At 40.4% G+C, this 13643-nt stretch overlaps 1 protein-coding gene across 9 annotated transcripts in view; it reads left to right on the top strand.

The window, feature by feature from the left end:
* Positions 1–13643, top strand: part of CUEDC1 (CUE domain containing 1) — a 122015-nt gene that overhangs the window by 73249 nt on the left and 35123 nt on the right. The gene's annotated exons all lie outside the window — the stretch shown is intronic.

The following is a 13643-nucleotide window of genomic DNA, read 5'->3' as shown; positions in this document are numbered from 1 at the left end:
CAGCAGAACATAAAACACCTAGCAATTTAAAAAAATACTTTTTCTTCATGCTGCTATTGGTGGATTTGCCTCACAGTGTGTACTATTGTTAAAATTAATTTTACAGGCAAATGTAAAGACTAAGGGATATTTTGCAAATATCTGTAAGTGGTATGTAGAGTTAGAAGAAGCTTATATCTAGAAATGAATCCACACAACCTGAAAAAACCCCAACTGGTACAGAAATTCAGCAGCGTCTTTTTAGCACCACAGGTCCCCAGGAACATATCGCCTTGGCACTCAGCTTGCTGCACTGGTTCTCCATTCAATGCAGAATCCAAATTAAAATCTCTGCTTTGGTATGTATAGCCCTTTGTGGCACTGGGTCTAGCAGCATCAGAGAACTCCCTTCCATCCATGACTTGCCATGACAGCTGCATTCCCCTGGAACAGTGAAGTTGCCTACCAAGAGAGGGAGACTTAGGAGTTTTGGAGGAAGAACTTTCAGAGCAGCTGGACCTAGACTGTGGAACTCCCTCCCACAAAAGATAAGAAGAGGCACAGAATGAAGCACTCATGGAATTAAGTGAAAAACTCATTCATATTTCTTTGACTTCAGTAACTTCTACTCCCACATGTATATTATATACACACTTGTATATGTAGAGGTGTATGTATATAAATTATGAAAAATGATGATATTGTTAGTTCTGTTTTTAAATACTATCTATCTGAAGGTCTCCCATTACCATAGTATCTGAGTACCTCACAATCCTTAATGTGGTCATCCTCGCAGCACCCTTGTGAGGCATGGACTTGTTTGGAAGACATTTGGATAATCCAGCAACAGAGCCACATAAATACCCAGATAGATGATTAAAATTGTAGTGCTTTGTGAGCTAGATGCAAGCACATGCTCTTTGACACAAGCAGAACCTCATGCCTCCCAAGCAGCCTGTCAGTCTATCAGGCAGATGTGTGTTTGGGCATTTTCTAGAATAACTTCTCCCCCCCTCCCCCTTACAGATTTTTCGCATGAAAGTTCTTATATAAGAGCAAATTATTATTATTTATTATTGCAGCTAGAACTCCTATGGGTATTATGCAGTTGGTTGGATTGTAGAATAACAGCATTAGGAAATGATTGTGTTGACTCTGCTCGGTTTGAATATGCAGGTATTAAAAGAGAGAGTTTCTTTCCTGTGTTGTGATATAATGATAACTTACTTCCGGGTTCTACATCAACACCAGTTCCACACGGGAAGGCAATAGCGACATCTTGTCAACCTGTGGTAGTGAATTTGGTCTCACAAAAGCAAGAGGGGCAAACAAAATGTGCTGGGTTGTCATGATCCTTAGCCCTATTCCTGAACCAGAGATCATGCATTGTCTTCTTGCTAGAACAATTTACATGTTGGGTTTTAAAACCAATAAAGTGCTGAGGAAAGGATAGTAGGTTTTATCTTGTTAATACAGAGATGCTGTCCTCTCCCCCTTGCTCCCCAGAGTATTAAAATGACCCCCTAGAGCAAAGTGCATGAAAATGTTTGAGAGATCTAACCCTGCTGTGATTTCACAATTTGAACAGCACTTGCAATATAAATCTTGAGGATCATAATATTGCGTTGTGCTATATGACAACAAGCTTGAGAATGGAGGACGCTCTCTATTTGCATTATAATGAACCATTCTCTTCCAAGGGGTGTCAAAAACAATTGAATTAGCTAATGAGATTTTACTTGAACCATCTGCCAGTCCCCTTCCCTTTCCTTGGGTAGAATGCAGTGCTGTGACAAATAAATGGACCTGTTTTGAAGGAATTGTAATTTTCTATATTCCTTTGATCAGTGTGATGCTTGCTGTAATATCACTCCACAGGTTTTCTGTACAGGGAGGGCTGGGGCTAAAAGGAGCTGGTATGGTTGTGACCTGTCATGTGTGTAGCTTTGGATGTCTAGTAGTGTCAACTCCAAGCATTCAGAAGATCATGAGATAGGCTTAAAAGTCATGAGGGGGTTTAAAAAAAAACATCAAAAGTGGATTCTATTTTTGTTTGTCCTCTTTATTTATTGAGGATCATGCTTGCAAACTGCGCTGTGCAGCCAGGAAGGGGAAAAACTGACACAGTTTCATCTTTCCTGTTTTAAATTGGTTCCAGGAACTGGAGCTATAGGAAGAATGCCAAGTTAGAGAATAGCCTAGCAAGATACAGGGGAAGCAAAAGGCATCAAGTCTCTATTTTGGCATTTTACTGAAAGCTTTATCTTCTGGAGTCATGTGGTATTATGTGAGGTAATAAATAATAGGATAATTCTTTCCTGGGAGCAAGGGGCAAATGAAAAACAGAGGCAGTCTCTGAGCAGCCATGGACAGAAGCAGAGACTGAACTCTGAGGTAGGGTGTGCGCGTGCGTGCGTACATACATACGTACACACACACACCCCTGAGTACTATATGCTACCTTCTTGTAATCTGTATAATAGGGTTCCAGGATTGCCACTCTGTATGTCATTCTAGAATCTCTGCTAAGTCAGTGTGAAGCAATAGAAATAGCTGCAAGCGTGGCTGAGAGCTCTTTTTGTTCAAAATATCACCAGGTTCAGTCATCACTGGGATTCACAGTCTGTTACCCAGTTTTTAAGTTCTAAGCTGTTTTGACTTTATGGATTACAACCAAGTGGTATATAGCTACAGTAAGGCGTGTATCTTTGCCAGGCCAAAAGTCTTAGACCATTGTGTTAACAGAATTAACTTAACCAATCACCATCCTTACTCTACAACTGTCTTGCATGCAACAATTTCAATGATTATATGAAGGAGGCTGCACAAAGGATGGATTTCTTGACCCAGCCGCCACCCGTATGCTAGTCTTTTTAAGGTCCAGGACTCCACTATTTGTCACCTGGTCTAAATGCAAACATAACTTAGATTTGACACTTCCCATGGAAAGGGTGGATGCTCCAGGAGGCTCGCTGCCCAGCCCCTCCCGAAGTCCCTAAAGGCATACACATTGATGTCCAGGGACTTATGCTTGGCCTGCTGTACCTGGTTGAATGTTGCCCTTAATGTATAGTTTAAGAACATGAGGTCTGACTTGGATCTCACTGAGACCAGTGTAAATCAGGTTGACTTCCCCTGAAGTCAACATGTATGTGAAAGGAGAAATTGGCTCAGAGCCTTGTCTTAAGAAGCAGGTGCAGCATTTAGATGTTACTTGGCTTTTGAGGCAATACTGGTCTAGCTTGGGAAGAAACAGGCAAGTATTAAAAAGGGGTGAGGCTCCTTTGGTTCTCGTTCCTCTGCTCTCTGGGGTGCGGGACAGGAGACTGGGGACCTTATATGCCCCTCTTTGGGCCACATTGGCTGGTGTGGTGTAGTGTTGCTTTTGTGGTTTCTTTTTGCTGGCAGAGTAGTGTGCAGGGGCTTCCATCCCCTCTGGAGCTCTGGGCACACCTCCTTCATGCTACGACGCAGTTTGAAGCGCATCCAGCTACTCAACCAAAAGTGGGTGGAGTGAGGGTTCAAAGGGTACGGGACAGTAGGAGAAGTTTGTTGAGAGCAGGCTAATTTGGAGGCTTTTGAAGCTTGGGGCTATTGTCTGTTGCTTTGCCCCTACACTTTGAGGTGACAGAACAGTTCCTTGTGCTCTAGGATTTCCTGCTCCAATGCTTAGAGCAGAAGACTTGGAGACAGGGCCCTTGTCTCTGCCACTGACTCACCATGTGGCCTTGGGCAAGTTGATTAACCTTTCTTAGTCTCAGTTTCCCCACCTGTGAATGGCTGTAAGAACATGAACTTCATGAGTTAATCGCTGTTTGTAAAGCACTCTGAGATAGTTGGATGAAATACTCTATGGAACTACAAAGTATTATTGTTGGGCTGAATTCATTCCTGGAGTAACCCCATTGACTCCAATGGTAAATTCTATCCCATTAAGTCTAATCAGGGTACCCTCCTTCACCAGGTTAATGAAACCTTATGTAAAAACCCTCACAGGTTTATTTTCTTTCCTGATCCAGAGTTATTTCCATGGGTTTGTTTTGCTGCATTAAGTGCTGTTTGGGGGATTTTGGGAGAAGAGGTTTTTTCCCAATGTTTCACAGATTTTTCTCGTACCATTCTGCCCAGCTGTTCAACCCTATTGTAATGTGAACCTGAGCTGAAATGTGTCCTGCCCCCTTAACGCATCGCTGTCTTTGTGCACTCCATTTCTTCTCAAGTGCATTTGGTATGTTTCATTTCCCTCTCCTCTGGGTGCCCTGTGCCTTTCCTGCCTGGCAGATGCAAAAGCCCGTGCAACTGGAGGCTGAGAGATGGTGAAAATGAGCTGTCTCACTTCCCCGCCACTTCAGACGGCCTGCAGGGCCATAACAGATGCTCTCGCTCTGCGTTATTAAAGCTCTCATTCGTCAGCACATAGTGGCACTTAGAGTCGGATGCAAACAGCCCCAGGAGAATTGTTTGTTCTTTGGCGAGCTCGAAAAACTGGTTCCCCAGCACTTTTAGACATTCCCGTAATTGAATATAATCTGCCATTAGATTAATATCTCTCCACTGTTCACTAGTGAATCTGGTATATAGCTGTCCCCCAACCTCAGCTTCTCTGTGATGCTAAGGCTTTGGAGGGTTTATAGGTAATGCATAATTTGTCCATATTGTTCTCTGAGTCAGGTTAACAGGCTGGATACAGTGACCTATAGGCCAGGTTCTTTACTGCCAAGTAGGACATATCTGGGGGAGGAAGGGAGTGTAGGAGGCAGTACTGTCTAATGATTAGCCCTTAGGTATCTGGGAGCCATGACTCCTGGGTTTCACTGCCGTCTTTGTCACTGACTCTTTTGGTGATGTAATTCCTGTGTACCTTTCTTTCTCTGCCTGTAAAATAGGGATATAATAAAAGTTTGTAAAGAATTTTTGAGGTCCTCAAATGATTGGACAATGGGTAGATAAGAGTTACAATCCTGATGTTACAAATGGGTAGCCTGAGGCATAGAGAAGCTAAGGCTGAGGTTTATTAGTGGGATTAATTTCAATGGGATTTGGGTGTCCAGATCCCCTAAGGTGAATTTTAAAATCTCAGCCCAGATGACTTGTCCATGGTGAGACAGTGGAACAGAACTCAGAAGTTCTGACTTTTAGTACCTAGCTCTAGCTACCAAATAATATCACACCATATGATTTCCTGAATCACAAACTGAAGCATTTGAGTACGTAAAAATGTCCACTTTCTACGTCTGAATGTTTCCATTGAAGCTGTAAAAATCTATACTGCTTATTGCGTGTTGTTTTCCAGCTGTTCAGTGAGTGTGTTTTTTCTTTTATTCGTTCCATTATTTTACATGAGAAAGCAGTTAGGCTGGTAATGGACAAGAGCGCTCATCTTTACTTTTTTGAAAATCAGCATAACCTTTGACTTTCTCTAACCTCCTGGCATCTCCCCAATGCTTCATTGACTTTACAAAAATAATTATCAGTAGTGCAGTAATTCTAAGAACCTCTGATTCCTGTCATCCAGTCTAGCTGGTTTGCGTTCAATATTTCCAAATATTCTTTTACTGTACTTGCTCCTAAACATGAAATTCAAAGAAGACTGTCAACAAACAAGCGATATAAAGAAGTGTCAACAAACAGAATATGAGGAAATACCCCAAAATAACTATCAGTAAAGGTAAAGATATCGCCGACCTCATAGAGAGTTTGTTGTGATCTTAAATTAATCCATACCTGTAAAGTGGTTTGAAATTCTCTGGTAACAGGTACTGTTGAAGTGCACGGGCTAATAAAGAAAGATATTTTAATGGATTTACAGTAAATCAACCATGATTATCATCACTGCAAATTGTGTCCCTGTACATATATAAACTTAGGGGCACATGAGGGAAAAGGCACAAATCTGTGGTTAAAATGTATCATCTCTTCTCTAATACTTCTCTTCAAAGGCGTCACTGACAGAGTGAAACAGACTTCAGAGCAAACTTTTTCCAAACTACAGTGTATTGTGTCATCCATGGTTTTGGAAATAGCTGAACACCGCAATCCCTTAGTGTTGTTCAAACCAAGACATGCCGTGGAGTCTTGTTGACATATAGCATATTGTACACATACCTAATTTTAAAAATATTCTGACCAGAAGCTTTCAATTATTCAGTCTGTTACTGCATTTAGACATGCTATTCACCATGGACTATAATTTAGATGAATTGTCCCAGTCTCCCATATCATGTTGACTAACAGCTACCTTGGAAAGGAATAATTGATATTAGAACAAGCTGACTTGGTCTCTTGCTGACAGGGGGCCTGATTTTGAGTAGTGGTGAGCACCCAACTGAAATCAATGGACTCTTTGGGCACTTGGAATATTGGGCCTGTGTTCTTCACATATAAAGCAACATACTAGGATGCTTTCAGGCTCCTCCCAGAGGGTGTCGTTCCCCCCTGTGCAGAGGGCCAGTACACAAATTATGCACAAATTAAACCACCAAAAAAGGGTGCATGGGCACTGAGCTAGGTCTGTGACCATGGTAGATTTCACGCACATATGGAAAGGGAAGAGCCATCTAAAGTAAAATTAGACTGTAAGCACCTCTGAGCAGGGACCTCTAGCACAATGTAAATAATTTATCTGAGCACCGATAGTATTAGGCATGCAGCAATTCATAGATTATAGGGCCAGAAAGGACCATTGTTATCATCTAGTCTGATCTCTTGTTTAGCACAGACCATAGAAGTTCCCAAAAATAATTCCCCCCTGCAATACCATATAGGTTAGAAAGGTAGTGAGTAGGGCTTGTTTTATCCTTCCTCTGCTTACTAAATGACCCTTCACAGTTGCATCAGGCATAGCATCTTTTAAACAAGGCTGAACCTCATAACTTACTGCCATTTTAAAAGGATACTAAATTAGATGCCCCTGTATGACAAAGACAGATAATATCAACTGGTTTTGTTTAAGATGCATTTAAAATAAAGAGTTTACCACTGGGCCCCTTTTTACAGAAACAAGCTCAGAAAGACAATTTTTAAAAAATTCAGACAAGATGCTTCACTTTAAGCTTATGCTACAGTGTCATTGACTGCATTGGAACGTAAACATGTGCTTAGGCTTCCTTCCTGAACAGGAACGTTTTCCTAAGCTGGGGGCTAAATACTGACGTGAATGGGAGTTACGTCCTAGTAAGGAATGTGTAAATCCTGAGGTCTCTGTCCGACAAGTTGTTCCATGTGGGCAGACTGTGGCCACAGATTTTGGGATCAGAGATTTAGTAAGGACATGGGATTTGGCCCAGTGTAAGAAGACACGTGTACGGCTAGCAATTGACAAGATGAATCATAAGCAGTGGCTAGTGTGGTCTGAATGTACCTTCAAGTGACATATTCATATGCATTTTGCCATGGAGTATAAACCAAGCTGTAGAGTTCCCTTGTTGTCCAAAGAGCAGACTAACACCCAATCAATGGAGGTCACTTGCTCTTTCTTTGTGTGGTTCTAGGTGCTTAAAATTCCACTTGTCCTGTAGGATCAATTCCATTGACAACCACTGAGTTCTGGTAAGCAAGTAACCAAAAAAGACCCTCTCTTTTATAAAATATTTGGAATATTGAGGTTCTAAGACTGTAGCCATTGCATTTTTGTCTTTAAAAAGCTGTTCTTTATATTAAGCTGCCATGTTTTTGAATGGCCTTCTTTGTATCTCATGGGGTGATCAGAATAGCACACAAGATCCCTTGCAGAATTCCCACAGTTTAACCGCAGGTGTCGCTAGGGTCATTGCTAGATTGCTGTTCTTCCCTGGTCAGAGGTTAGTAATCAATTCATGAAGAAGATGCTTCCACCAATTCAGTTTTTTTCTGAGATGAGTTTAAAAAGACTCCGTTGTTTGTTTTTTCCCTTCTTTCACCAACATCAGGAAAGCATAATGATCATGTGTTGGCTTATAATGTGAATTGACATGATATCATCAGCCTAGCAGGTGGGAGCACCAATGAGATATTTTCTTGTTGTTTGACTTGAGAGATCAAAGTGTTTGTAGCACTCTGTGTAGTTACTACCTCATAGCTGATATCCTGGCTCACCACTGCTTTTATTTCTCTTCAGTATTCATTACTTTTGGAAACATCTGTAATAGGTATTTTTATCTAATCGGCACATTAGGTTTTCTGGACTGCACTCAATCTCTCTTTGCGACTGTCTCGGTAGTTTAAAATAAAATGTAAGTATGAGGGGGGGCGAGGAGCCAGATGTGACACAGAAAATGTATGTTTCCTCACCGGTTACCACGGTTTCTCTGACAAAGGAATTCCACTCTCTTGGGATTATGCACCATGGTACTTTGCTGTTTTCTGGAGTCAGATAATTAGATGGTGAAGCAGGACAGGCCTCTTAGTAGCTGCTACATGTTCAACAGGTTAACAACCAAACATGCAGGCCTGGGTTCTGTCTACAGTTACATGACTTAATGCCTTTGAACGAACAAAGGGAATGAGATATAGTCTAGTGGCTAATGCATGGAAATGGAAGGCATAAGGGCTGGGTTTCATTCCTGGCTCTGCCCGAGATCACACAGTGAGTCTATATCAAGTCCCTTAAATTTTTTACCTCAGTTTCCCCATATGCAAAATACTTCAGATGTAATGCTTGTGAGTTGTCAAGCTCTTTTCAGTTTTTGGGTAGAAGTTGCAAAGTATAGGCTAAGCCCTGTAAGATGCTGAGTGGCTCTTAACTCTCATTGAAATTAACATCAGGATCTCTCTGTTTTCTGCCATGAACCCCTAGAAAAAAACTTGACAACTAGGCTGCTAGTGTATCATGCTGATAATATTGTTGCATTGTTTCCCTCTCAGACTATTTGTATGAATCTGTTGTCTCTTGTACTATTTACATTGTTAAGTGTTTGGCTCAGAGACTGTCTTTTTGTTCTGTGTTTATAGAGTACCTAGGACAGTGGAGTCCTGGTCCATTAATAATAATTAATAGTCGTGTCATAATTTTAGGCCCCAATCCTGCAGTTGGATCAGTGTGGGTGTAGGGAATCCTCCTAAATAGTTCTAGTTGCAGGATCTCCGCCTTGGTTTGGAAAGGCAACAAATTAGTTTAGGATGGATTTAGAGCAACAGTCTGAGGAGACATTAACCATTAAAAAAAAAATAAAAATCCAGAGACCTTTCTTTTCAAAGAACTAATGGAAAAGTGTCCTATATGTGCAGCATAAACCAGCAACATTAACAAGACCGAATGCTCTTGTTTTCCTAGCGTAGGTGGAAGACTAATTAATAAATCTGGTGGAATGTGAGAAATGAAAAAATCCCAGCATGTTAAATTAAAAAAGCAGGAGGAAATCCAGCAGAGGAATACATTTGTGAAATGTCACAATTAACGCATGTCTGGCTTTGCCCGGTAATAAGTGCTTTCTCATGTAGAAAAGCTTGTTTACAGTAAGCACATCTCTCTCCAACGACCTGTGCAGGATACAGCTTGTATTGGTTAAGGCGTGGTGCTTTGATGTGAGATTCAGTGAACACTGGCTGACCTATCAGACACTGGGTGAGGATGTGGTGTGTACTACTGTCTGCACTGATGACCCGAACAACTTTACAACAAAACATCCTTCTTACTTTCCCTGCATAAACCCTGATTTTCAGAGCCCTGCTGTTAACCTGCTATATTGGGCCAGAATTCAGGGAAAGTTTGTTGTGGGTAGGTTAGGGAGGGCAGGTTGGTTGGGAGTAGAGCTTGATTGAGTAGTAATGTGATACAGGAAGTTCTACTGATATTCCTCATGAGTTATATTGGCACCTCCATGTCCTTTCATATTATGTTTGGAGAGAGGCAAAGGACCTGGAGCTGGGAGATCCGGGTTCTGTTTCCAGCCTTGCCATTGGGCAAGTCACTTTCCTTTCTCCATGATTTTGCTTCCCCATTTGTACAATGGGAATGTGGTATAATTTATTTTATTACTGTTACTATATAACATGTTCGATGGATTGATGGCAATTCTGTTTACAGTGACCTCAGGCTACCATCATACAAGGTTGCTGCCCGCTTCCCCACCCAGCCCACCCACCTTGCCTCTACACACTGACTGCCTGCTGGATCGGAACCCGCAACTCCCTACAACCACCAACCTTGGAGAAATAGAAGTATTGCATTTGTCATTGGATGCCAAAGACAGCAAGGCCCCCACTACCCTGAATCCAGTGTTGGAAAATGTGTCGTCGTCTTCCCCCCCCAGCCCCCAATATGGATCGTGTCATACAACTACAGAGCTAGATGTCAAGGCCAGGCTGGGGGTGGCCACCGTGCACTGGTCAGTTATCAAGCTGTGATAAGGAGACATGTCATGGAGTTAGGGTGAAGCCAAGTAGGGTATTAGGAAGTTGGAGTCAGGCACTGAGTTGCAGGCAGGAGACATGTAATGGAATTGGATTTGAGCCAGGTCAGGATACCAGGAAGTCAGGGTTAGGCACCAGGTTAAAGACAGGAAGCAAGTAGCGGAGTCAGGGACGAACTGGGGTCATTGCACTGTTAAACAATAACAGAATATGAATTTAAATATATTGTAAATATTTTTGGATGTTTTTCTATATTTTCAAAATATATTGATTTCAATTACAATGCAGAATACAAAATAAGATGGAAGAAAAGGGGGACATGGGTGCACTCCAGAATGCTTACTAAACAGAGTGCTCCTATGAGGCATCACTGACAGAACAGGGCATTGTTCTAAAAAGAGACTTCAAACAGAAATGCAAAATTAAGTGCATCCATCTAAAGTTTCTGCAGGGCTTAGTACAGTTCCCTGGAGGGATCACTACTGCATTGTCATTGTTCTTTGCTTGGATACTGGGCTACTCTGTGCAGCCTATTAAATTGCTTGGAATAACTCAAGGTGTAAAAGCCTGAAGCTTTATTGCTAACATGAATTGGTTAGTATGAGGAACATAACTTTCGTGCATAATACATACACATGATAATCGAATAGTTATGCATGGATGACTTAGGAGGTTATTGCTCTGCCTAATGGTTTTGAATCTGATTACATGATGTTTTGCTAAGGTCCTTCTGACATTTTTATTTTAAAATAATTGAATTTGGGTTCTTTAGTAATTAAATACAATTTCTGAACAGTTGTCTTGAACTCTCCACATGCCAATTAAGAAAAAGCCTTTGAAAATGTATATTATGGACCAAAATTGTCCTTGGTATAAGTCTGTTAATCAGTGGAGTTAATCTAGAGATGAATTTGGCCCTGTGTCTCTAAATGAAAGGTGGGAGCTATATAATCTGTTTATGGTAGGGCAGTCAAGCGATTAAAAGATTAATCATGATTAATCGCACAGTTAATCATACTGTTAATAATAGAATACTATTTTATATAAATATTTTTGGAGGTTTTCCTCATTTTCAAATATCCTGATTTCAAATACAACAGAGAATGCAAAGTGTACAGTGCTCACTTTGTTTATTGTAAATATTTGCACTGTAAAAATAAAAGAAATAGTATTTTTCAATTCACTTAATACAAGTACTGTAGTGTAATCTTTTATCATGAAAGTTGAACTTACAAATGTAAAATTTTATGTACAAAAAATAAATGCATTAAAAAACAAAACAATGTAAAACTTTAGAGCCTACAAGTCCACTCAGTCCACTTCTTGTTCAGCCAATCACTCAGACAAAGAAGTTTTGTTTACATTTACAGGACATAATGCTGCCCACTTCCTGTTTACAGTGTTACCTGAAAGTGAGAACAGGCATCCACATGGCACTATTGTAGCGTGTGTTGCAAAATATTTACGAGCCAAATGTGCTAAACATTCATATGTCCATGCTGATGACAGAGTCTGCTTGATAACAATCCAAAGCAGTGCAGACCAGTGCATGTTCATTTTCATCATCTGAATCAGATGCTACCAGCAGAAGGTTGATTTTCTTTTTTAATGGTTTGGGTTTCTATAAGTTCCGCATCGGAGTGTTGCTCTTTTAAGACTTCTGAAAGCATGCTCCACACCTCATCCCAATCAGATTTTGGAAGGCACTTCAGATTCTTAAATCTTGGGTTGAGCGCTGTAGCTATCTTTAGAAATCTCACATTGGTACCTTCTTTACATTTTGTCAAATTTGCAGTGAAAGTGTTCTTAAAACAAACAACATGCTGGGTCATCATCTGAGACTGCTATAACATGAAATATATGGCAGAATGCAGGTAAAACACAGAGCAGGAGACATATAATTCTCCCCCAGAGAGTTCAGTCACAAATTTTATTAACACACTTTTTTTTAACGAGCATCATCAGCATGGAAGCATGTCCTTTGGAATGGTGGCCAAAGCATAAAGGGGCATATGAATGTTTAGCATATCTGGCATGTAAATACCTTGCAATGCTGGCTACAAAAGTGCCATGTGAACGTCTGTTCTCACTTTCAGGTGACATTGTAAATAAGTGGTCAGCATTATCTCCCGTAAATGTAAACGAACTTGCTTCTCTTAGTGAATAGCTGCACAAGAAGTAGGACTGAGTGGACTTGTAGGCTCTGAAATTTTACATTGTTTTGATTTTTGAGTACAGTTATGTAACAAAAAAAAAATCTACATTTGTAAGTTGCGCTTTCACAATAAAGAGATTACACTATAGTACTTGTAGGAGGTGAACTGAAAAATACTATTTATTTTGTTTATCACTTTTATAGTGCAAATAAAAATAATATAAAGCGTGGACTGTACACTTTGTATTCTGCGTTGTAATGGATATCAATATATTTGAAAATGTAGAAAAACATCCAAAATATTTAATACATTTCAAATGGTATTGTTTATTAGTGCGATTAAAATGGCGATTAATAGCGATTAATTTTTTTGAGGTAACTGCGATTAATTGACGGTCCTAGTTTATGTTTTAAAGTGAATCTTGGATTTGGTGACTTTTCCCAATGTTTGATTTGCCGTGTTTGCAAAGTGTTTATCTGCTGTTCTGAAATTGTCAAAGTTGGTTTTACTTACTTTGTTTAGAGAGGCAATTATATATAAATAATAACACTGCAGCTGGAGATTTTGAATGGTTTTCTTTAGATTGTAACTCTTTGGGGTAGAAAATGCCGTTGTTGTTGTTGTTGTTTGTTTAGATGGTAAGCCCAGAACCATCTTTTTGTTCTGTGTTTGTACAGTGCCTAGGACATCAGAGTTCCAAGTCCGTGACTTGGGCTTCTGTATGCTACTGTAATGTGAATAACAATGAATGATTGGCTGCACAGGTTTTTTTTTCTGGACACGTTCTTTTGGAAGTTATCGTGTTCCTTTGATAGGGAATGCAATACTTCCTTTTTAAAAAGCAGACTAACCTCCTCGCTTTAGAGCTGTTATTCCCATGAATTTCTAATGTGCAAGGGAGGGATTATTAAAGAGGAATTTAGAACCGCGCCAGAAGATAGATATGATGACTTGGAAAGGGGAGTAAGGCAATGTGTTATCCAAATTGTGGTGACGCTGGTTCCTTTTGCGGTTCTTGTTCTGAATGAGAACACTGAACTGCTCTTTCTCAGTAGCAAATCCAAGTGCTTGTGTTTATACAAATGTTTGACAGTTTTAAAATCTCCCTCTGAAGCTCCCTCTGCAGAAAACTGTGTTCGTTTCCATAAGTGCCATATAAACATGTCTGCCTAGTCGCTG

The sequence above is a fragment of the Gopherus flavomarginatus genome, chromosome 19, assembly GCF_025201925.1.
Source record: "Gopherus flavomarginatus isolate rGopFla2 chromosome 19, rGopFla2.mat.asm, whole genome shotgun sequence".
Classification (NCBI taxonomy): Eukaryota; Metazoa; Chordata; order Testudines; family Testudinidae; genus Gopherus; species Gopherus flavomarginatus.
Note: the sequence above shows the minus strand (reverse complement) of the source record. Positions and strands in the feature narration are given on the sequence as shown.